Here is a 26,715-nt window from a genome sequence, read left to right on the forward strand (position 1 = left end):
CTGTGTTTTGCGGATCCGCAATTTGAGGTGCGCAAAAACGGATATGCGCGTGCGAATAGACCCCAAGTACATATACAGAAATAGCCATCAGTTAGTTCACACTTCAGTTATTTGATCAGTTATTGCCATCAGTGATTGTGACCCAAAACTCATAGTGAAGACTACATAGAGTTAAGATATAATGGAAAGATCTGCACCTGTTCTGTGTTTTTGACCCGCACCTGGTTTTGGCTCACAATAACTTGTTGCCTGCAGAATGCAGTGCATTTCGCGGTGACAGGTTCTCTTTAACAATGCTCGGAGAGCTGCTATTTTTTTTCTTTGCATACAGAGCGGACTTTGGATCTGGGTCCCAGGAATATGAAGGTTAGCCTTCCATTTTTAGCTGATCAAGTTAATATTTTTGACAACTAATGCCTAGTTCACCTGCCTAATGTTATTCACTTTTTCAATTTTTCCTGCATAATTCAAATAGATTTTTCTTCTCCAAATCTTGCTACCACTTCATAGTTCCTCTGTCAGTCTTTCATAGTTGTTGAAGTCCATTTCCAAAAAAATTGCAAATAATTTACTAGCGGTGTAGTGGACTAATAGAAATCCAACAGACCCAACAGTCATGACATGCATGCTGCTGATTCTGTGTAATTGAATCACTAATTGAAAGGGGCATGTTCAAAATAATAGCAGTGTGGAGTTCCATTATAGAGGTAATTCATTTAAAAAAAAAAAAAAAACAGGTGGCAATTATTGCCCTTATTTAACCACTTCATGACCGCCCATAGACTATAAACATCCAATGGGTGGTTGTTTATCTCTGAATGGACGTTTTAGAACGTTCTTTTAGAGATTGCAGCTGCGCGGTAATCGAGCAGCTGCAGAGCGGTGGGGCCCGCTGTCAGTGACAGCAGGGCACCCGAGAGAGAAGGCAAGGACAGTTCCCAGGTGTCTCTGCCTTCTAGATCGCTGTATACACATTGCGCTTCCTGTCCCGGCCCGATGATCATGTGACTGCTGGGGCCATGAGAGTGCAGGAGCTGTCGGGTCTTCCACAGACCTCGAACAGGCTTGCACTAAGGCTGTACAGTCTCTCTAGGGGGTGTATTTCCCCTGTAACTGGGGCTACTATGTCAGCCCCAGTTACAGGAGAAATCAATAGTGGAAAAAAAAAAAATATGTGAAGTTAAATGTCCCCCAGAGGTCAAGTATGACCTTATGGGGGATGCAAAGTGTAAAAAAAAAAAAAAAGTAATTATAAAAAGATAAAAACAGTGCCAAAACGTGCCATTTTTTGGTTACCTTGCCTCACAAAAAAAACTTAACATAGGGCAATTAAAAAATCATATGTACCGCAAAATAGTACCAATAAAACTGGCACCTTATTCCCGTAGTTTCCAAAATGGGGTCACTTTTTGGGAGTTTCTACTGTAAGGGTGCATCAGGGGGGCTTCATATGGGACATGGCATCTAAAAACCATTTCAGCAAAATCTGCCTTCCAAAATCCATACGACAACTTTTCTTCTTTTCTTCTTTACAACCACATGTGGGGTGTTTCTGTAAACCGCAGAATCAGGGTAATAAATATTGAGTTTGGTTTGGCTGTTAACCTTCGATGTGTTAAGGAAAAAAATTGATTAAAATGGAAAATCTGCCAAAAAAGTGAAATTTAGAAATGTCATCTGCATTTTCCTTTAATTCTTGTGGAACACCTAAAGGGTTAACAAAAGTTTGTAAAATCAGTTTTCAGTAACTCAAGGGGTGTAGTTTCTACAATAGGGTCATTTATGGGGGGTTTCCACTATGTAAGCCCCACAAAGTGACTTCAGACCTGAACTGGTCCTTAAAAAGTGGGTTTCGAAAATCTGCTTAAAAATTTTAAGAATTGCTTCTAAAATTCTAAGCCTTCTAACGTTCTAAAAAAATAAAATTACATTTACAAATTGATGCCAACATAAAAGTAGACATATGGGAAATGTTAAGTAATAAATATCTTATGAGGTATCACTTTCTGTTTTAAAAACAGAGAAATTGAAATTTTGAAAATTGAGAATTATTCCCAAATTTTTGTAAATTTGGGATTTTTCCATAAATAAAAGGTGAAATATATTGACTCAAATTTATGACTGTCATGAAGTAAAATGTGTCACGAGAAAATCTCAGAATGGCTTGGCTAAATAAAAGTGTTCCAAAGTCATCACCTAAAGTGATACATGTCAGATTTGCAAAATTAGGTTTGGTCAGGAAGGGGGTAAATAGAAACATAGAAACATAGAATGTGTCGGCAGATAAGAACCATTTGGCCCATCTAGTCTGCCCAATATACTAAATACTATGGATAGCCCCTGGCCCTATCTTATATGAAGGATGGCCTTATGCCTATCCCATGCATGCTTAAACACCTTCACTGTATTTGCAGCTACCACTTCTGCAGAAAGGCTATTCCATGCATCCACTACTCTCTCACTAAAGTAATACTTCCTGATATTACTTTTAGGCTGGGTTCACACTTGAGCGCATTTTATATGTACGTTTTTGTCGCACGTTTTTATGCGCGTTTTTTGCAATAGTAAACGCGCGTTTGACGCGCGTTTGTGTGATTGACTGCAGTGTCCTATGGCCACAAACGCGCGTCAAAACGCCCCAAAGAAGCTCAAGAACTTGTTTGAGCGTAGGGCGTTTTTCAGCGCGTTCAAACGCGCTGTAAAACGCTCAAGTGAGAACCAGGGCCATAGGGAAGCATTGGTTTTCATGTGTTGAGCGTTTTACAGCGCGTTTGAACGCGCTGTAAAACGCTCAAGTGTGAACCCAGCCTTAAACCTTTGCCCCTCTAATTTAAAACTATGTCCTCTTGTAGCAGTTTTTCTTCTTTTAAATATTCTCTCCTCTTTTACCTTGTTGATTCTCTTTATGTATTTAAAAGTTTCTATCATATCCCCTCTTTCTCGTTTTTCTTCCAAGCTATACATGTTAAGGTCCTTTAATCTTTCCTGGTAAGTTTTATCCTGCAATCCATGTACTAGTTTAGTAGCTCTTCTCTGAACTCTCTCCAAAGTATCAATATCCTTCTGGAGATATGGTCTCCAGTACTGAGCACAATACTCCAAATGAGGTCTCACTAGTGCTCTGTAGAGCGGCATGAATACCTCCCTCTTTCTACTGGTAATTCCTCTTGCTATACACCCAAGCATTCTGCTAGCATTTCCTGCTGCTCTGTGACATTGTCTGCCTACCTTTAAGTCTTCTGAAATAATGACCCCTAAATCCCTTTCCTCAGATACTGAGGTTATGACTGTATCACTGATTTTATATTCTGCTCTTGGGTTTTTACGTCCCAGGTGCATTATCTTGCTGTCACGGATGGTGTACAGGGAAACAAGACAATACAATATAATCTATGAGTCACTGGATCCACAACTAAGGAACAAAAGGGAGACCCCTGCATGAGACCTGCCACTCTCCCTGACTGCTCAGCCTATGCGAACACCCCAAAGGTGGATGGGCGCATATCCACGTACCTCGACTATCTTACAGCTGAAGACCCTACAATAGTGAGGGGACAAGACCACCGGCCCCCTACACAGACACGGAGGGAGCCAGGGTCACCTGGATCCAGCAAACAGAAAATCACAAATACATAAACAGTACTTATCTAGCAGACGACTGGGAACTAGGAAAGGCATGCACACACACTCCAGGAAGTTGTATAAGCCGCAACCTAATGCATCATGGGGAGGAACTTAAAGGGAAGCAATCAGTCCAACTGCATGACAGCTGAGATAGGCTAACGAGATGAGGAACTGAAATCAAAACAAAGAAACTCAAGGAGGAGGTTCTGGACAGCTCCTGTCAGAGCTTCTCAGCTGTCTGGTTGTGACACTTGCACTTATCAACATAAAATTTTAGTTGCCAGATTTTTGACCATTCCTCTAGTTTTCCTAAGTCCTTTTCCATTTGGTGTATCCCTCCAGGAACATCAACCCTGTTACAAATCTTTGTGTCATCAGCAAAAAGACACACCTTACCATCGAGGCCTTCTGCAATTTCGCTGATAAAGATATTAAACAATATGGGTCCCAGAACAGATCCCTGAGGTGTAGTGTATTGAATGTGTAGTGTTCCCAATGCATTTGTGTGTATGGAAATAAAAGCTATTAGAAGGATTTTGAGCTTTATTCACTTTTTTAACCCTTTCCTGACCCATGACGTACTACTACATCATGGAAACCACTGCGTTCCCGCAATTTGACATAATAGTATGTCATGGTGATCGGGCAGGCACCGGTGCAGTGCGCGAGCGATCACTGCAGGGGCTCAGCAGTCCCTGGTAGCCGGGCCCCTGCTGTATCCACCGGCATCGCTGTAAAAGTCACTGCCGGCGGATAAACCCCTACTATGCCGCGGTCCGCGCTGACCGCGACATAGAAGGGGTTTGTGTCGGTTGAGTGAGCGCATCGAGTCCCCGCGCTGCTGTGGCGGGGACTCGATGTATCAGAAGGCAGCCCGATGCCGTGCAGAGGCTGCCCAATGCCTTGCACGGCATCAGGACCTGCCTTCTACGGGTGACGGGGAGATCCAGCCTCAGGCTGGGTCTCTTAGGCAACCTGTTTGTGTACTACTCACTGTAGTACACGAACTGGAAATGCATTACAATACAGATGTAATGTAATGCATTGCAGAGGGGATCAGACCACCAAAAGTGATCAGAAATAAAGTAAAGAAAAAAAAGATTAATAAAATTTATAAAAAGTAATAGATTAATAAAGTAAAAAAAGAAAAAAACAAAAAACGCCCCTTTCCCCTTATTTTATAATAAAAAATAGAAGAAAAAAAACCCCACACATATTAGGTATCGCCGCGTCCGTAATGATCGGCTCTATAAATATATCACATGATCCACCCTGTTCGATAAACACTATAAAAAATATAAATAATACAATGTAAAAAAAGCCATTTTTGTCACCTTACAGCACAAAAAGTGCAACACCAAAACTGCTTTTATTGTGCTAAAGTGAAATACATAAAAAATTAAATATACGTATTAGGTATCGCCACGTCCGTAACAACCAGCTCTATAAAAATATCACATGACCTAACCCCTCAGGTGAACACCGTAAACAAATAAAACTGTAAAAAAAATTCAATTTTTGTCACATCACAAAAATTGCAACAGCAAGTGATCAAAAAGGCGTATGCCCCCCAAAATTATAACAATCAAAACGTCACCTCATCCCACAAAAAATCTAAGTAAACGCTGTAAAAATAAATAAATAAAAAGTGCGCCAAAAAAAACTATTTTTTGGTCACCTTGCCCAATAAAGTGTAATAATGAATGATCAAAAAAAATCATATGTACCCAAAAATTGTACCAATAAAAACGTCAATACTTCCTGCAAAAAACGAGCCCCTGCACAAGACGATCAGCAGAAAAATAAATAAATAGGGCGTTCAGAAAATGGATACACAAAAACCCAATTTTTGTGTCACTGGGCATGCGCCGAGCCCAGTGATAAATTTAAAGCTATTGCCCTCAGGAGCTTCTACATCGCGCAGGCAGTCTACGGTACTGCGCCTGCGTGAGTTTTCACATAGCAGAGGGGGGCGGCAGCAACGAGTTCGGGTGTGGGCAGTTACTTATGCTGGTAGAGGCATGCATGGGCTTTAATGGAAGGCGGGCTGGGCACTGTAGGGGGGGAGTTACTGGGCCCCAGAGTAGGATAATAATGCCCCTCTGGGCACCTTGGACACTCATTTGCATAACATAAAAAGTGGATTTTATCGCTAATGAAACCATGAAATACAAAATGAAGACTAAAACAAGAAATAAGGTATTTCATTGTACATGGCAGTAGTAACATCTTAATATGCTCAAACCAGGTGACAGATTCCCTTTAAATCTCTTTGTATATTGCTTCAAACACGATAATTTTCATAAACTCTTTAACAACTCTTTTAGAAGAAACATTCACTCATCTAGTTAGTCATCAATTGTTTTACTGGCGCAATAAAAATATTACCTGCCTGCCAGAATATTTCCAGCAAGAATTCTTGTAGTATGATACGCAGGCTTACATATGAATTTTACTAGCCACTGCTTGGAGAATAAAATTAGATGGATTTACAATCGGTGCTCACATTGCATAAGTCTATGTACGTACTTTGTACTCCACGACTCAGTTAGTCCCACAGACTTCAGAATACCAATTCTGCTCAGTTTTCTGCTATAGAAAAAATGAAAAGACTTAAGTTTGTAGAAAAGGAAAGATATCTAGATTTCATGATTTCAGCAAGTCCAAACTTTTTCTTCCAGTTCCTAGTCTTGTCTGCTCTGTACTCCTCTCTCCCTGCTCCACCGTTTCTATCCTCACTCTCTTTCCCAAGGAATTAAAAATGTTAACCCCTTGAGGACTTGAGGCGATTTTCTGTTTTTGCGTTTTCCCTCTTTGCCTTTCCTGAGCTAAAACTTTTCTTTATTTTTCTGTTCACATACCTGTTTGAGAACTTGCTTGTTTTTTTGCCCGACAATTTGCACTTTCTAAAGCACCATCGAATATTGCATACGATGTAGTGGGATGTATGGGAAAACAAACTATTATTATAATTAAATGCAGTTATTGTTCTCTATGTGGTAAAACTGATCTGTTAACTTCGTTCTCTGGGTCAGTGTGATTACAGCAATACCACATGTATAATTCTTGTGTTTTAATAATGAAAAAAAATAAAAACATTGGAATTTTTTTTTTTTTCTTTGCATCACCATATTCTAACCTCCATAACATTTTAATATTTCTACAGAGTTGTGTGAGATCTCATTTTGGCCTCATGCACACGACAGTATTTTTTCACGGTCCGCAAAACAGAGTTCCGTTGGTCCGTGATCCGTGACCGTTTTTTCGTCCGTGGGTCTTCCTTGATTTTTGGAGGATCCACGGACATGAAAAAAAAGTCGTTTTGGTGTCCGCCTGGCCGTGCGGAGCCAAACGGATCCGTCCTGACTTACAATGCAAGTCAATGGGGACGGATCCGTTTGACGTTGACACAATATGGTGCAATTGCAAACAGATCCGTCCCCATTGACTTTCAATGTAAAGTCAGGAGTCCCTATTATACCATCGGATCGGAGTTTTCTCCAATCCGATGGTATATTTTAACTTGAAGCGTCCCCATCACCATAGGAACGCCTCTATGTTAGAATATACCATTGGATTTGAGTTACATTGTGAAAACTCATATCCGACAGTATATTCTAACACAGAGGCGTTACCATAGTGATGGGGACGCTTCTAGTTAGAATATACTACGAACTGTGTACATGACTGCCCCCTGCTGCCTGGCAGCACCCGATCTCTTACAGGGGGCTGTGATCAGCACAATTAACCCCTCAGGTGCCGCACCTGAAGGGGTTAATTGTGCGTATCATAGCCCCCTGTAAGAGATCAGGCAGACCCCCCTCCCTCCCCAGTTTGAATATCATTGGTGGCCAGTGTGCGGCCCCCCCTCCCTCTATTGTATTATCATTGGTGGCCAGTGTGCGGCCCCCCCTCCCTCTATTGTATTATGATTGGTGGCCAGTGTGCGCCCCCCCCCCCGGCCCCCTCTCCCTCCCTCTATTGTATTATCATTGGTGGCCAGTGTGCACCCCCCCGGGGCCCCCCTTCCTCCCTCTATTGTATTCTCATTGGTGGCCAGTGTGCGGCCCCCCCTCCCTCCCTCTATTGTATTATGATTGGTGGCCAGTGTGCGCCCCCCCCCCTCTATTGTATTAATATCATTGGTGGCCAGTGTGCGGCCTCCCCTCTCTCCCCCCCCCCCGATCATTGGTGGCAGCGGAGAGTTCCGATCGGAGTCCCAGTTTAATCGCTGGGGCTCTGATCGGTAACCATGGCAACCAGGACACTGCTGCAGTCCTGGTTGCCATGGTTACTTAGCAATATTAGAAGCATCATACTTACCTGCTGCGCTGTCTGTGACTGGCCGGGAGCTCCTCCTACTGGTAAGTGACAGGTCTGTGCGGCGCATTGCTTAATGATCTGTCACTTAATATAGCACACCTTCACTGGAACAAATCGGTTGTCAGAGGCAGATGGTGGGCTGTCACTACCTTTTTTTCAAGGTTATTATTTATGTGCACAGATTCAGCGTTGTTGTTATTTGAAAGAGAGCTTACTTTCACGGTATTTGACTAAAGTCATCGATAAACCAATAGAGAATATTTTTGCATGTTTGGAGACTGGGTCTATGGGAATGAGGAAGTCTTTGCTGATCCCTTGCTCACTACAGAGAGTGTGGAACAAGCTGAAGGAGATCCTTAAAGTCTCCGGTCCATTTGCTTTCACCCCTCTGTGGGAGAACAGGGGGCTGGAGGAATTCTTCAAAATTACAGATTTTGGTTATTGGTCACGTAATGGTATCAACAGGGTGTCTCACCTTTTTTATTTGGGTCGTTTTAAATCACTTTCAGAATTTGGTTTTACCGATAGTTCACCATTAGATTTATTTATGTATTCACGCTTGAAACATATTTGAAGCCTCTAGGAATAGGGGCCGTATTTTTCCACGAGAAAATATATTCTTTGATTATTGTGACGCCCAGAAGTATGAGAAGGTGAAGATATCTAGATTATACGCTAAACTCCGAATGGCACTGGCAACTGTAACACCTTTTAAAAGCCCAAGTAAGTGGGAGCAAGAGTTGAATTGCTCTCCACTACAGTGGTCCACTATCTATAGGAACGTGAGAAAGGCGACAGTTTCCAGTGCTCATAGGTTAATCCAATTTAAGATCCTCCATCGATTAAGTACTATACGCCCAAAACCCAAGGAAAATTTCCCCAAAATAAAGACCGGGATTTTTGTTGCCCTAAATGTGGATATGTTAATGCGAACTATGTCCATCTGCTTTGGAGCTGCAGTAAAATAAGAAAATATTGGGATGAGGTCTTCTCTACCCTACAAAAGGAGTCTTCAACGAACCATAACCCGGGGATCTTGATACTGATCTTTGGAGATTATGGGTAAGAAATGGAAGTCCGGCCCCAGGTCAGACAGACTTGGATGAGGGGATTGATGGTGGCTAAAGCTATATTGATCAAGTATTGGGGTTCTGTCTCCCCACCCTCGACAAGGGAGTGGGGTTCATACCTTCAACAAATTAGAATATATGAGGATATTGAAAGGAAACGGAGAGTTGCACGCAGAACTACGTAGCTATATTTAAAGAAGACCTTTCACCCGAATAAAGTATGTAAACTGACTATATAGACGTGTAGAGCGGCGCCCAGGGATCCCCCTGCACTTACTGTTAGGCCTCATGCACACGACCGTATTTTTTTGCGGTCCGCAAAACGGGGTTACGTTTTCCCGTGATCCGTGACCGTTTTTTCGTCCGTGGATCTTCCTTGATTTTTGGAGGATCCACGGACATGAAAAAAAAGTCGTTTTGGTGTCCGCCTGGCCCTTGCGGAGCCAAACGGATCCGTCCTGAATTACAATGCAAGTCAATGGGGACGGATCCGTTTGACGTTGACACAATATGGTGCCATTTCAAACGGATCCGTCCCCATTGACTTTCAATGTAAAGTCTGGAGTCCCTTTTATACCATCGGATCAGAGTTTTCTCCAATCCGATGGTATATTTTAACTTGAAGCGTCCCCATCACCATGGAAACGCCTCTATGTTAGAATATACTGTCGGATATGAGTTAGATCGTGAAACCTCATTTCCGACAGTATATTCTAACACAGAGGCGTTCCCATGGTGATGGGGACGCTTCTAGTTAGAATATACTACAAACTGTGTACATGCACGCCCCCTGCTGCCTAGCAGCATCCGATCTCTTACAGGGGGCCGTGATCAGCACAATTAACCCCTCAGGTGCCGCACCTGAAGGGGTTAATTGTACCATCATATCCCCCTGTAAGAGATCAGGGCTGCCAGGCAGCAGGGGGCAGACCCCCCCCCCCTCCCCAGTTTGAATATCATTGGTGGCCAGTGCGGCCCTCCCCCCTTCCTCCCTCTATTGTAATAATTCGTTGGTGGCACAGTGTGCGCCCCCCCCCTTCCTCCCTCTATTGTAATAAATCGTTGGTGGCGCCCCCCATTGGCCCCCCCTCCCTCTATAGCATTAACAACATTGGTGGCCAGTGTGCGGCCTCCCATCTACCCCCCCCCCCCCCCCCCCGATCATTGGTGGCAGCGGGTTACTAGCAACAGTACAATAGTAAAAGATTCATACTTACCTGGGAGCTGCGATGTCTGTGTCCGGCCGGGAGCTCCTCCTACTGGTAAGTGACAGTTCATTTAGCAATGCGCCGCACAGACCTGTCACTTAACAGTAGGTGGAGCTCCCGGCCGGACACGAACATCGTAGCAGCCGGTAAGTATGAATCTTCTACTATTGTACTATTGCTAAGTAACCATGGCAACCAGGACTGTAGTATCGTCCTGGTTGCCATGGTTACCGATCGGAGCCCCAGCGATTAAACTGGGACTCCGATCGGAACTCCGCTGCCACCAATGATGGGGGGGGGGGAGATGGGAGGCCGCACACTGGCCACCAACGAATTATTACAATAGAGGGAGGGAGGAGGGGGGGGGGCGCACACTATGCCACCAACAAATTATTACAATAGAGGGAGGGGGGGGGGGGGCCGCACTGGCCACCAACCTATTATTACAATAGGGGGGGGGGGCCGCACTGGCCACCAATGATATTCAAACTGGGGAGGGGGGGGAGGGTCTGCCCCCTGCTGCCTGGCAGCCCTGATCTTTTACAGGGGGCCGTGATCAGCACAATTAACCCCTTCAGGTGCCGCACCTGAAGGGGTTAATTGTGCTGATCACGGCCCCCTGTAAGAGATCGGGTGCTGCCAGGCAGCAGGGGGCAGTCTTGTACACAGTTTGTAGTGTATTCTAACTAGAAGCGTCCCCATCACCATGGGAACGCTTCTGTGTTAGAATATACTGTCGGTTCTGAGTTTTCACGAAGTGGAAACTCAGCTTTGAAAAAGCTTTTATGCAGACGGATCTTCGGATCCGTCTGTATAAAAACTAACCTACGGCCACGGATCACGGACACGGATGCCAATCTTGTGTGCATCCGTGTTCTTTCACGGACCCATTGACTTGAATGGGTCCGTGAACCGTTGGCCGTGAAAAAAATAGGACAGGTCCTATTTTTTTCACGGCCAGGAAACACGGATCACGGATGCGGCTGCAAAACGGTGCATTTTCCGATTTTTCCACGGACCCATTGAAAGTCAATGGGTCCGCGGAAAAAAACGGAAAACGGCACAACGGCCACGGGTGCACACAACGGTCGTGTGCATGAGGCCTTATCCCCGGGCACCGCTCCGTTCTCCGGTTATAGCCTCCGGTATGTTCGTAGTTAGGCTCCACCCAGGGGAACCTGCAGGCGTCTCTTTCTCCTATGCTGTAGCGCTGGCCAATCGCAGCGCTCAGCCAGCGCTACAGCATAGGAAAAGAAGACCGCGGCAGGTTTCCCTGGGTGGAGCCTAACTACGAACATACCGGAGGCTATAACCGGAGAACGGAGCGGCGCCTGGGGATAACAGTAAGTGCAGGGGGATCCCTGGGCGCCGCTCTACACGTCTATATAGTCAGTTTACATACTTTATTCGGGTGAAAAGGTCCTCTTTAATATATTTAATATTGATATTATTTTATACTTGATTCAACAGAGTGGACAACAGCCAACGGGGGGGGCGAGATACTTAGATTTCCTATTATCTCAGGTGTGAATTTAGGATGATGTGTAGAATTTGTTTATAATGATGTTCATGATTGTCATACTATGTACACCGATGTGACTAATATTGGTTCATGTATTAATATTATGATTTCTAAAATAAAAATAAAGATAAAAAAAAATAAAAAAAAGGAAGGGGTTAAAAGGTGTCAAAAAATCTGCTGTAATTAAAGTAACATAGTTAAGACTATACTACAAAAAGCATAAAAAGAGCAATAAAATACAAATAACTAGTTCCAAAAAAAAAAAAAGATCTGTCACTTACCAGTAGGAGGAGCTCCCGGCAGACAGACAGACAGACAACGCAGCAGGTAAGTATGATGCTTCTAATATTGCTAAGTAACCATGACAACCAGGACTGCAGTAGCGTCCTGGTTGCCATGGTTACCGATCGGAGCCCCAGCGATTAAACTGGGACTCCGATCGGAACTCTCCGCTGCCACCAATGACCAATGTATGATAATACAATAGAGGGAGGGAGGGCCGCACACTCGCTACCAATGATAATACAATAAAGGGAGGGAGGGGGGGGCGCACACTGGATACCAATGATATTAATACAATAGAGGGGGGGGCGCACTGGCCACCAATGAAATTAAAACTGGGGAGGGAGGGGGTCTGCCCCCTGCTGCCTGGCAGCCCCTGATCTCTTACAGGGGGCTATGATACGCACAATTAACCCCTTCAGGTGCGGCACCTGAGGGGTTAATTGTGCGGATCACAGCCCCCTGTAAGAGATCGGGTGCTGCCAGGCAGCAGAGGGCAGTCATGTACACAGTTCGTAGTATATTCTAACTAGAAGCGTCCCCATCACCATGGGAACGCCTCTGTGTTAGAATATACTGTCGGATTTGAGTTTTTACGAAGTGAAAACTCAGCTCTGAAAAAGCTTTTATGCAGACGGATCTTCGGATCCGTCTGTATGAAAGTAGCCTACGGACACGGATGGCAATCTTGTGTGCATCCGTGTTTTTTTATGGACCCATTGACTTGAATGGGTCCGTGAACCGTTGTCAGTCAAAAAAATAGGACAGGTCATATTTTTTTGACGGACAGGATACATGGATCACGGAGGCGGATGACAACCGATGCAATTTCCGAGTTTTCAACTGACCCATTTAAAGTCAATGGGTCCGCAGAAAATCACGGAAAACGGAACAACGGCCACGGGTGCACACAACGGTCGTGTGCATGAGGCCTTTTGCTGTCAAATTTTGAGTTTTTACTGACATTATTTTTGGAGTGTGTGTGACCTTTTTAACAATTTTTGCTGCATAGGGGAGCTATTCGAGCCCCGGGAGAGCAGCATTTTAGGGAAGCTGCCTCAGATGCCGTGGCTGCAATTTTCAGAAATAAAAAATGCAATGCAATGATTTTCATGGTGTTCCAGCAGTGGCTTGAGGTCACCACTGCTCCGCTCATCCGTCCTCTGCCTCCTGACGGTGTGGATGCCCTCCCACTCTCATCCTCTTCCAAATCAAGTCGGGCCAGCTGGGTAGCGTCGTACATCCACACAGTCTGTGGCCTGTTTGCCAGTTCAGCCTCTCCTCAGCCCACAGGGAGCGCACACACTCCTCCCGGCTCGTGAAGGGCCAGCACGTGCACTCTAGTACACACCAGCGAATGACTGGTTATCTGTGGGTACTTAAGGCACCTTACCAAATAGAAGGGTGCCTGAGAAATAGGTTTCTTAGCTTGTTTGTTCCAGTGAAGGTGTGCTATATTGTTGTCTGCCCGTGTAACCTATGCCTGACCTCATATTGACCACCAACGCTGCCTGTCCCGACCTTGAGCCATTTACTGTTAAGCATATACTCCTCTTGCCCTGACCTCACCTATCCCTGACTAGATTTTTGCTGATCCTCTGGTGTCCTGCACTGTTATCTCTGACCACCATGGGTCAGATGTTAACCACACAAAGACTAAGTAGAGCCAGTACTCAGCAGGGAAGAGAGACAGCGCTCAGCTGAGCACTTCAACCACCTCATTTTAGTAATTGGGGGTCTCAGCACTCAGAATGCCACAGTTCAAGAGCTTTGATATGTCATATTTAAAAAGATTTTCAAAAGTGCAGTTCTGACTATATATGCGGGCAGACCCTTACTTATGTGGTAGTTATCAACTACGGAGTGGATATAACTTATTTCATATAAGAACAGGATACTGAATCCATGATGTGCATAGGACATCTGAAGTACATACAGAATAGTTTTAAACTGTAGGTTCCAGCAGCAAGAACGAAAAACTAAAGTTACTCAACTGTTCATTTACTCGACAATTACACACTGCCAACACTGTAAAATGCTACTTAAAGGGGTTGTCCCACGAAAAAAAATCTAGTTTTCAAACCAGCATTTGGATTTAAAACCCTTTGTGATTGTATGTAATTAAAAATTTAGCATAGCAAATGAGTTATTCAATAAAATGTATCTGTATAGTACCATCTGCTCTTTGTTCTTTTTCTTCTTTCTTTGACCTGCTCACTGAGATGGCCGCACATGCTCAGTTTCATCCTTCAACTGCCTCCTGAGCTGTGATAGGAAGAGCATGGACACGCCCCTTAGCTGCAGCAGAAATGACACTCCCCTTGAGCTGTCAGCTTGATATAAATCTAGCAGAGCAATGAATGGGGAGATCTCTGGATCCATGTGAGGTACAGGGCTGGTTCTAGCTTTGTTAGAAAGGTATGCTCATGTACTATGTCTGATTTCCATGATTTAAAATAACCATGGGATAACTCCTTTAAAAGGAGCCAAAATATGTTACACTAATAGAAAAACATGTCTATTATTTCACATAATGTACCTTGATTTATTAGTTGCATCTTCCTACTGTAACAGACAACACTGATATAACTCATCTCCAAAATACAAGGTCCGTCTCTGACAAGGGAAAAAAATAGCTGCAACGCAGGCAGACACAAGCTCGGGCAGCTTTATTGTACACATCATCATGTTAGAGAAAGATCCTTGCTTTCTCTCTTTCCCTTTTATAGATGTGTTGAGTTAGCTCACCATATTGACCCCACCTCTTTCTGTGAAATAGACATTACCTTATTCAAGAAAGAATTTGCACCACATTCTTCTGTCTGGTTCTTGAAGGGATAATTTTCATGTAAGTTTAATTATGTCATATTTTCTTCAGCCTCAGAGCAGCAGAAGAAAACACTGCTGGTCATCTGATCTTCATAGCAAAAAAAAAATCTAAATCACACAGCAAGCCACCAAAGCATGAGGCCCAAGGATCTCAGAGGGGATTGACTCTCTCCGTAGAGGTTCCAGGACAAAGAGATTAAACTAAACCACTCGAGCATATTTACTATAAAAATAAGTTCAGTGCTGTAGAAGGAGTTAAAACACATAGCTCAGCTGATGACTGTCGGATCCTCAGACTGAACCTTGTATATAAGGCTACTTTCACACTGGCGTTTTGGTTTCCGTTTGCGAGATCCGTTCAGAGCTCTCATAAGCAGTCCAAAACGGATCAGATTTGCCCTAATGCATTCTGAATGGATAAGGATCCATTCAGAATGCATCAGTTTGCCTCCGTTCCGCCTCCATTCCGGTCTGGAGGCGGACACCAAAACGCTGCTTGCAGCGTTTTGGTGTCCGTCTGACAATGTGGAGGCAAACAGATCCGACCTGGCACACAATGTAAGTCAATGGGGACGGATCCGTTTTCACTGACACAATATGGTACAATAGAAAACGGATCCGTCCCCCATTGAATTTCAATGGTGTTTAAGATGATCCGTTTTGTCTATGTTACAGATAATACAAACGGATGCATGCGGTTGTATTATCTGAACTGAAGCGTTTGTGCAGATCCATGACGGATCCGCACCAAACGCGAGTGTGAAAGTAGCCTTAGCTGCTAACAGACGCAAAGAAATCAGGAACTTGCAGTTTTATGCCTATTCATCCTTGCGGTGTCTATACATATAAATATGCTGTATTTTAATTTTATTTTATTTTATTTATTTTTGCTGATAGAATGTTAAAGAATTTATGAGCTAGATACTAATCACCAAAATACAAAAACATTTCTATTAATTTGGTGGTCGCCGCTGACTTACTGTGCAGTCACCATATACTTTTGTGTAAATGATCACACATGACTCAACAAATCCATCTGCATAAAGCAAGCCAAGTTCAGAGCCTTCCCAGGAGGGGAGGAGAAGAATTGCTTTGTGGAAAGGACCTGGAGCTCTGCCCTTTCTCTGGCTCAAATTACTCGCCTGTCAGGCTTGACAGATTTGGCTGAAAATAAAAGGAAACGGCCGTGAAAAAGAGATGAATGAGCTCAGCAGTTCCGTAGATAACATAGGCCTTGGGGCTGCCCAGATCTCCCGAAACAACGTCTCCTAATGCCACGTACATCAGTAGGGCCCTGTCGTAGTAAACGAACAGACCGGGAATGAATGCAAATAAAACACAATAGGATAATTAACTACCTCTCCCCTCCTCTGCTGCAACACAGGAAAGAAAAGGGACGATTTAGAAAGACTAACCGATGATGTCAACTTGTTCCTCGCCAACAAAGAGCTAAGTCATTTGTGAAAGTGTATGCCTGGTGACCACAGTGGGTATTAAGCACTCAGCTTGGCAATGACATAACAGTCTGTAATGTGAAGCACTAAGAAATGCCTCTCTCGACCATCAGCCATATGTTTGGCTTCTCTACTTTCAGAGCGGGTGTTCCAGCAGGCCATCTGGTTCCTATGCAGTGAAATAGATGTAAAGCACAGAGTATTTCCCTGTGTGGATGAAACTCCCTCCCTCCCTTCCTTCTTTTAGACTACTTTCCCAGACAGAGTTCCTTTTCATTCACCAACTTTCAAAGCAAACTTTACCTCATATAGCATCCTGTCCTCCCGTCCCCCTTTTCCCTCAGCTTCCATTACTATAATTACTGAAGAATGCAGAGCGGCAGTGTAAACAAGACAAGTAGAGGCATTCCCATTTGTAGACTGCACAGCGGAGGGCTTCCTCGTACACTCAGATAAGGATTTGTAACCAGCCTTGCTGATATTTGATCCCCAGTGTTTAAAAATAGGCGCATTCTTGGCACAGGCAAGAGTTGCTGTGGCGCCCTTGACACTTGCTTCACATTGAGAAAAAAAAAAAAACTCCCCATGAAAGTGGAAAAAGCACATTCACTATAAAATTACATCAGCTTCATAGCTAAACACAGAGAATTTCAACAATGAGGCAAATAGAAGTTCTGCGGGGAAGAGAACTACACAAAACGGCAGGCGAGGAGACACTGCATCTGGCTCAGAGATAAATGCTCTACATGCACACAGACCGGGCGGGCCACACATCTGTAGACGTTTTACTATGCATAGTGTGCTCATATCATATGATATTTCTACTACATATGTGTGGGTATAAAAGTCCTCTTTCTTTATATTTTTCTCTATGTCACATTTGTAGTCAGCACTGATGACACGGTTACCAACAGATCTCTAAAATAGCCATGGCGGATCCGTTACTAAAACCATTGTAAGTAAATGGGGGACGGATCGTGTTCATTTGTGTCAGAGAAAACTGATCTGTCTCCATTGACTTACATTGTGAGTCATGACAGATCCGTCTTGCTTTGCATCCCAGGACGCACTCAAAAACGCTGCTTGCTGCACTTTTGTGTGAGTCATGGGAACGCAATGAAACGGAACGCATTCTGGTGCACTCCGTTCCCTTCAGTTCAGTTTCTTCCCCATTGACAATGAATGGGGACAAAACTAAAGTGTTTTCCCCCCCGCTACTGAGACCCTATAACCCATCCCAATAGCGGAAAGGGAAAGCGCAGGTGTGAAAGTAGCCCAATTCATGCTTTTTGTCACTGTTTTCGCAGTGGTTTTTCTGCCTTTTTCCAAGGTATTTTACGCCCTGTGTGGATGCGCCCTCATAGCTGGGTGGATAACTAGCTTGCACACAAGATGCCTGACCACTTGTTACAGCAGTGAACTAGGCACTCTGTTTCTCAAACCAAAGTAAGACTCCATTTGTGGATCCTAAACTATGCAGCACGAGAAAGATGCAATGCGGTTTGCTATAAAGCTTCTTTACTCTGGCATCCATGAATCCAAAATTTCCACTTATCCTGTACAGACATGCCACAGACAGTCTAACAGATAAAGAGGTTTTAAGACTATTCTGTCCGCAAAATAAAATAACAGCATCTTATTTCATACCAGCACTTTATTTTGCGCTGCAATACACTTTTCTATGTCTATCTGCACAGAATATGTCATAGTGCAGCACTTCTGGTCCCATTGCTTGCAAAATGCCTCCATCTTGATGCAGTCAACTTCCTGTGATCCAAATGACAAGGAGAGGAAGAGGGAAGCAATCATTCACGGATCGCTCCACGTGTCATGTGCTGCACATAAGACTAATGAGCAATGCAGGGCACGATAGGACAAGTTGCTGAGGTCATGATCAGTGACAAGCACTGCATTGACAAATCAGTTTACAAACCAGCGCCATTTTTTTTCCCCTTCAGTTTCTCATTTCCTTGATCACTTCAAGGTACGCAGACACTTACTCCTTCTATAGCGGTAAGGGGTGTTCTTCAAAACAGCAGCAGATGTGGCAAGTCAGTAAAACAATGTTACATTCTGAGCAAACAAAAAGGCACTTGCCCGGAATAGCACACCTCAGTAATTAAACTGCAGCAGGCGCACGGGGTTTTGTTTCATGCCCAAGAGCAACTGAAACGGATCCTAATAAAAGCAATTGCAAATAATTAACAAAACCAAACTCACAGCCCCCATGAGGAAAGCTGCTTTCCTCCGGTGCCTGTGCGCTTTTAATGGGAGGCTATGGCAGGGGAAAGAATGCCACAGCATACAGTACATTGCTGAAGCCTGAGTCACAGCAGTTATGTTCAATATCTGAGTCACCAACCACTGAGCCACCAGCAGCCCAGAGGAATCTGCAGCACATCACTTAGAGTTGTGCTAATGTGGCCATTCCTAGGTCACGTCAACTATATACTTGCTATGATATAATATGCGTTGCCTGTACATTCTAAAAAAAAAAAAAAATAGCATACTAACTAAAAAAAAAGACGTGCCAAGAAAAGTATGCTGCTTTTACATAACCTTAGGACACTAGCCGCAAGCAGAACAAGGGCTTCTTTAGGAAAAACTGGCTATTTTTGGGCAGCCTTTTTCCCCTTTGCTTGAAAAAAATATAAAAAAAACACAGTGCACAGATGTGTACAGAAACCCAACAGCGAACTATAAAATGCACCACTAACAGTGCAGTTTTACAGACATTTTAATTCACTTTTTGCCCTTCAGTTTTGGAGTGTATTTTGGATTATTTTTTATTTTATTTTTCTAAAAACGTAGCATGATCTAAGTGTGGCGTTTTTTTCAGTACTTTTTCTCATAGGGCTGAGCTGCAATACGACGTTCGGCACTGTGTTTAGAAAACTGCCGGGAGCCTACAGCGCTCGCCAAAGCTCCGGTGAGCATGACGCTCCCTGTAACAGTTAATGGGTGGCAAATAACGTATGAGAAACATGTACAGTTTTTTCTACAAAAGCTGTATAAAAGTGCATATTTAAATAAATTCTATTTGTAAATGATATTTTCCACAATGGAACAGTGCTTCCTTCATAGACAAGAATGGCTGGTGAAGGTGTCATGGGTGAACCTCATTTCACCACTGCCATTCCAGATTCGATATGCTCTACACAGAGCACTGGAAGGGATCAGTTATGTAGATTTCAATAACTACAGTCTACATTACTATACAAGCACCTCTAGTGCATCGGGCATATGTCCGCTAGCAAGAAAACATGTACTACACACCGCTACCATGCTGACATCAGCTTCTAGAACTTGTCTTTTAACCGATATCTCCATCAATATTATACCAAAGTCTAAATTTCCTTACCTGAAGCTCGTCCAAAAGCAGTCATTTAATAGTACACTATATCAGTAGTGCTTGTCGATCGTGATCTTTAATCTTTCCTGGTGAAGTCGTCATCCAGATGTCACTTTAACAACTCACATGACCTATGAACACAACAACAACAAAAAAGACATTTACATTTCTAATTTACAATGACATTTCTAATCCCTAATTTATCTATATTCTTATGCCTGGTATGTTTTACAACATTTCATTTACATGCATTTTGGTGATCTGGGTTTCAAGTCTACACCACCTGAGTGTAACTGCTGGAATATGCACAGTCCAGTACCTCTTCCCTCTCTGCCTCTGGAGAGGCTCCTCTTTGGGATCTCATCTTGATCAGAAATGCTTATAGATCAGAATATGTACTTTCACATTAGTGTTCTCAATTCCGCTATTGAGATCAGTCATAGGATCTCACTAGTGGAAGAAAACGCTTCAGTTTTGTCCCTATTCATTGTCAATGGGGAAAAAACTCAACTGAACGAAACAGGGTGCACCAAAATGCATTCCGTTCCCTTTGGTTGCGTCTCCATCGCAGACAAAATAAGGCTGCAAGCAGCGTTTTTATGTCCGTCCTGGGATGTGGAGCAAGACGGATCAATCCTGGCACACAATGTAAGTCAATGATGACATATCCATTTTCTCTAACACAATAGAAAACGGATCCGTCCCCCATTGACTTTCAATAGTGTTCATGACGGATCCGTCATATTTTTTAATTTTTTTATTAGAGATAATACAACCGGATGCATGTGGTTGTATTATGGTAACGGAAGAGTTTTTGCAGATCCATGACAGATTCGCAAAAAACACTAATATGAAATTAGTCTTAGGCCTCATGCACACGTCAGTTGTTTTTCTTGGCCTCAGTTCCGTTTTTTTTGCGGATAGGATGAGGACCCATTCATTTCAATGGGTCAGCAAAAAATGCTGATAGTTCATCCATTTGTGTTCCGCGTCCGTTGTCCGTCTTTCCCTCCAGCAAAAAAAATTGTGCATGTCCTATTTTTTTTACATTTGCGGACAAGGATAGGCATTTATTACAAGGGATCTGTGGAAAAAAACGGATTCCCCAAAAAAAACAGATGCCTCATCCGGTTTTTTTAGCGGACACAAAAAACAACTGTCGTGTGCATGAGGCTTATTCTGATTGTGGATACCACACGTCCATAATTCCCACCACAACACTTTGCTGGTAAAATCATACACATTGTTGCAGGTAGGTAGAACAGAGGTGATGCTGACATTATGTAATACTTGTCACTTCTTGTAAATTTGTACAAACACTTTGTCTACTTTTTATAGTTTTGTGACAATGTCTTACATAGCCCACTATAGTCACCAGAGCTTTTTACCGTGCATGCCAATGTGTACTGCCGTCTACAGAGCAGGTAGCAGTTGCCATGGAATCCAGTATGTTAACACAAATCCAACACAAAATTCTGAAAATTACTGTGCGTAGGTGGCTGTGCAAAGATAAACGTTTGAGTGAGTTTCTTCAATTAGATCCAATATTACCAAATCGTAGCTAGAAATTATTTTCATACCCCGGTTTTGTGTTTTACAATTTCCAAAAAGTATTTGAACACAAGTCTTTTCTCAAAATAATATATATACGTCTTTAGACACTATATATATCTCCTTATAGATTCTCTCTCATATATATATATATATATATATATATATATATATATATATATATATATATATATACATACACACACACACATATTATATTATATATATATAAAAATAAATAAATAAATGAAAATCCGCAGCACTCCTTGAAGTAATAAATGTGCAGTTTATTCACACGTCAGAAAATTGACGTTTCAGTTCTCTCACAGAACCTTTCTCAAGTCAGGTATATATATATATATATATATATACACACACTATATATAGTTTATTTTAACCCCTTAGGGACGCCTAGTTTAATAATTAAGAACGCAGCAATGTTCTTAATTTTTTATCTTTGCATTTCAAAAGCCATGACTTTATTTTCTGAATTCGCAGCTGTATGAGGGTTTTTTTTTTCTGGGACAAGTGGTATTTTTAATGCCACCAGTGTACAGTACCTGTCATCTATTGTATAATTTTTGAAAAACATTTTTAGTGAAGAAACAAACAAACACAATTCCACCATTGTTTTAAATAATATATTTTTTTTTTAAAAATCTGTGTGCATAAAGTTTTTTGCAGAATGGAACAGCTGGCCCCTGATAGAACAGTACTATCCTTGTCCGTTATGCAGACCATAATAGGACATGATCTATCTTTGAACGGAATGGAAAAACGGAAACGTAAGGCATACGGAGTACGTTCCGTTTTTTTGCAGATCCATTGAAATGAATGGTTCCGTAAACAGTCCGTATACGGAATGCAAAAAAACAGAAAGTAAACGGAAAAAAAAACGTTTGTGTGCAAGAGTCCTAAATAGATAATCACAGTGATTGATATCCATGGTGTAAGCGGAGGTGGCTTATGGAGTACGTGGATCGCTAACCTGTATACCACTCCATAGGAAAGTTTAAACAGGACTGAAACGTTGCTGTTTGGGTGAATAAAGCCTATGGGGCAGACAGGCTAATCAGGAGTGCTCGACTCGCTGGAGTGCCACATCTCCAGCACTGTAAATTTGCAAAAAAAAGGGGGTTAGTCAGCATGTCCCAATGCGCAAGTGCGAGCTGCCATGGCTAAAAACACAGAGAAAAAAAAAAGAAAGAGTAATGGAGGCCATTATGGCACCAAAAATGGTAAAAGGCAGAGTGGACCCAGCATGCATGTGGATCCAACACTTCCTGAACTTTATGGCGGCCATTATGGAGCATAACAGGTTTAGTGTTAGGACCAGTCTTACAGAGATCGCCTTGACAACGGGCAGACGGGCTCAGAAGGTTTCGTACAAAATGCATTTGCCAAGCACCTCACTTCATAAATAAGCGTAGCATTAGCACTATAATATTTTTTCTGACTATGGCATTATTGTACTTTATCTGGTATGCAGAGTGTTGTTGCATTGTCTCTTTTTTTCTCTATGTTTTTAGCCATTGCAGCGTGCACCTGCGCATTGGGATGTGCTGACTAACCTTATATATATATATATATATATATATATATATATATATATATATATATATATATACACTGCGTGCAGAATTATTAGGCAAATGAGTATTTTGACCACATCATCCTCTTTATGCATCTTGTCTTACTCCAAGCTGTATAGGCTCGAAAGCCTACTACCAATTAAGCATATTAGGTGATGTGCATCTCTGTAATGAGAAGGGGTGTGGTCTAATGACATCAACACCCTATATTAGGTGTGCATAATTAGGCAACTTCCTTTGCTTTGGCAAAATGGGTCAAAAGAAGGACTTGACAGGCTCAGAAAAGTCAAAAATAGTGAGATATCTTGCAGAGGGATGCAGCACTCTTAAAATTGCAAAGCTTCTGAAGTGTGATCATCGAACAATCAAGCGTTTCATTCAAAATAGTCAACAGGGTCGCAAGAAGCGTGTGGAAAAACCAAGGCGCAAAATAACTGCCCATGAACTGAGAAAAGTCAAGCGTGCAGCTGCCAAGATGCCACTTGCCACCAGTTTGGCCATATTTCAGAGCTGCAACCTCACTGGAGTGCCCAAAAGCACAAGGTGTGCAATACTCAGAGACATGGCCAAGGTAAGAAAGGCTGAAAGACGACCACCACTGAACAAGACACACAAGCTGAAACGTCAAGACTGGGCCAAAAAATATCTCAAGACTGATTTTTCTAAGGTTTTATGGACTGATGAAATGAGAGTGAGTCTTGATGGGCCAGATGGATGGGCCCGTGGCTGGATTGGTAAAGGGCAGAGAGCTCCAGTCCGACTCAGACGCCAGCAAGGTGGAGGTGGAGTACTGGTTTGGGCTGGTATCATCAAAGATGAGCTTGTGGGGCCTTTTCGGGTTGAGGATGGAGTCAAGCTCAACTCCCAGTCCTACTGCCAGTTTCTGGAAGACACCTTCTTCAAGCAGTGGTACAGGAAGAAGTCTGCATCCTTCAAGAAAAACATGATTTTCATGCAGGACAATGCTCCATCACACGCGTCCAAGTACTCCACAGCGTGGCTGGCAAGAAAGGGTATAAAAGAAGAAAATCTAATGACATGGCCTCCTTGTTCACCTGATCTGAACCCCATTGAGAACCTGTGGTCCATCATCAAATGTGAGATTTACAAGGAGGGAAAACAGTACACCTCTCTGAACAGTGTCTGGGAGGCTGTGGTTGCTGCTGCACGCAATGTTGATGGTGAACAGATCAAAACACTGACAGAATCCATGGATGGCAGGCTTTTGAGTGTCCTTGCAAAGAAAGGTGGCTATATTGGTCACTGATTTGTTTTTGTTTTGTTTTTGAATGTCAGAAATGTATATTTGTGAATGTTGAGATGTTATATTGGTTTCACTGGTAAAAATAAATAATTGAAATGGGTATATATTTGTTTTTTGTTAAGTTGCCTAATAATTATGCACAGTAATAGTCACCTGCACACACAGATATCCCCCTAAAATAGCTAAAACTAAAAGCAAACTAAAAACTACTTCCAAAAATATTCAGCTTTGATATTAATGAGTTTTTTGGGTTCATTGAGAACATGGTTGTTGTTCAATAATAAAATTAATCCTCAAAAATACAACTTGCCTAATAATTCTGCACTCCCTGTATATATTAGTGGGGATTCACTCTGGTAGGCAGGGTAAGCAGACGCAGTACAGAGGCAAAAAACAAGGTTGTAAAGCAAAGTTCAGTGTTTTATTCACACAATAGAAAAACAAGCCAAAAGTAACGGTGTTCAGTTTCGGTGCCTGTTCACACCACACAAAGGTCAGTAGTTTTCCACCCGCAGTCCACAGCAGGCTTTAGAGGCCTGTTTCCCCAGCATGCGGCTCTCAAGACACAGACTCCACAGTTTCTCTGATATGGAGGATAATCCACCCCCCAGCTGAGCTGCTGGCTGGGTTTTTAGATGCCAGCCCAAAACCCGGCCTGGAACCGTGGGGAACAGGCACCCACCCTGCTCTTTGGCTGCTCCCAATAAGAAACGGCCCAGATCGGCTTTACAGCCATACTAACAGCTGAAGAGTCAGACTGCAACTGCAAAATTGACACTTCAGGGAAAAATCCGGTTCTTACCTATCCGAGGCCAGGAACCTCGGTGACACGTATCTTCCGCCAATGACAGCCCCTTGTTCCTTCTTACAATATATATAACACAGCGGTCCCCAACCGCCAGGCTGCGGCCCAGGACCGGGCCCTGGAAGATGGTTTGCCGGGCCGCGGCGATCAGGGCAGTCTTTAACTCTGTACTAATGATGCGCTTCCATTATGGAAGCGCTTCATTAGTACAGAAGAACCAGGAAGCGGTGAAGGATCTGTACTCACCGCTTCCTGGTCCACAGCTCGGCTATCGGCTGTGCAGGGCTGCGCACAGCGTGAGGTGGCTCTGTGACCTCACACTGTGCGCCGCTATACACAGCCAGCCGACAGCAGAATGAAGAGGATCACGATGGTGACAAGGAGCAGGAGAGGTAAGTGTTTTTTTTTATTTGCACTGGGGGCTGATGGCTGACCTGGGGGACATATGGCTGACATGAAGGGCTGACATTGATGGGGCTTATGGCTGACATTGGGGGGCTGATAGATGGCTAAAGGTTTGGGGGTTGATCTGAGCCATTGGGGGTCTGATTGCTGGTCTGACCTGAGGTGTAATGAAAAAATTTTTTTTCTTATTGTTCTCCTCTAAAACCTAGGTGCATCCTATAGGGTGAAAAATACGGTACAATGCAGCAGAGACCAGTGCAGCAGAGACCATAGTCAGTTTATATAGTCGTTATATATTTTAATATGCACCTTGTGTTTTGTTATGCGTGTGAATCAATCAGCCCCCCCGGAAAAATTGTCTTGCATGAAACTGGTCCTTGGTGCAAAAAAGGTTGGGGACCACTGCTCTAACAGGTCTTCCTCACGGATTGCCCAGTATTGAGCTCCATCCATCTTCCCTGTCCCTGCTGAAGAAAAGCATCCCCACAGCATGATGCTGCCATCACCATGTTTCATGGTGGGGGTGATGTGTTCAGAGTGATGTGCTGTGTTAGTTTTCCTCCACACAGTATGTGCAGGAAGCCTAAAGAGGCATGATTGGTTAGAGAGCTCTGTGCATTTTGGAGCAAAACTCAGGGTTTTTGGGACGTTATTAGAAAGGACTTCGAGGTGGCGGGAGTGAGCGATAAAATAAGCCTATATGCAGACGATGTGATTCTGTTTCTGGATCAGGGTTGGAAAATCCTCCCGTATGTTATAGAGGTAATAGAATACTATGGTAAATTATCAGGTTATATGAACAACTGGACAAAGTCATCGCTCCTCCCGCTGAACCGGAAAGCTGTAGATGTAGGGAGCCGAGTCCGCGTCTTGGCTCCTAACGATACCTTGGATTACCTGGGGGTTAAGATCGGGGTTCCTATAAGTAGGTTTTAGGAGCTTAATTTGGCCCCAGTTTTGAATAAAGTTAGGACCAAAGTTGGCGCTTGGCGGAAATTGATAGATCGAATTGCACTGATCAGGATAATTATTTTGCCTATAGTCTTGTTCCCGATGTGTGCTTCCCCCATTTGGATTGATGATATCTTCTTTCATAGATTGGAGACCTTGATTAATGACTTAATTTGGGGCAGGAAGAGGGTGCGTATAGAGCAGAGATATCTATGGTTGTCGGAGGCAGACGGTGGGCTGTCACTACCCTTTTTTCAAGGTTATTATTTTTGTGCACAGATTCAGCGGTGTTGTTATTGGAAAGAGAGTTTACTTTCACGGTATTTGAATAAAGTTATCGACAAGCCAATAGAGAATATTTTTGCATGTTTGGAAACTGGGTCTATGGGAATGAGAAAGTCCTTGCTGATCCCTTGCTCACTACAGAGGGTGTGGAACAGGCTGAAGGAGATCCTTAAAGTCCCCGGTCCGTTTGTTTTCACC

General features: G+C 43.2%; 1 protein-coding gene across 1 annotated transcript in view; it reads right to left on the minus strand.

Annotated features, from left to right (window-relative positions):
* The window catches only part of BACH2 (BTB domain and CNC homolog 2), a 351,072-nt gene that overhangs the window by 266,568 nt on the left and 57,789 nt on the right, over positions 1-26,715 (minus strand). The window contains 1 exon segment of the mRNA XM_040428770.1: positions 19,674-19,795. The gene's annotated coding sequence lies outside the window, so the exon portion shown is untranslated.

This window comes from Bufo bufo, chromosome 4, assembly GCF_905171765.1.
Source record: "Bufo bufo chromosome 4, aBufBuf1.1, whole genome shotgun sequence".
In the NCBI taxonomy this organism is placed as follows: domain Eukaryota; kingdom Metazoa; phylum Chordata; class Amphibia; order Anura; family Bufonidae; genus Bufo; species Bufo bufo.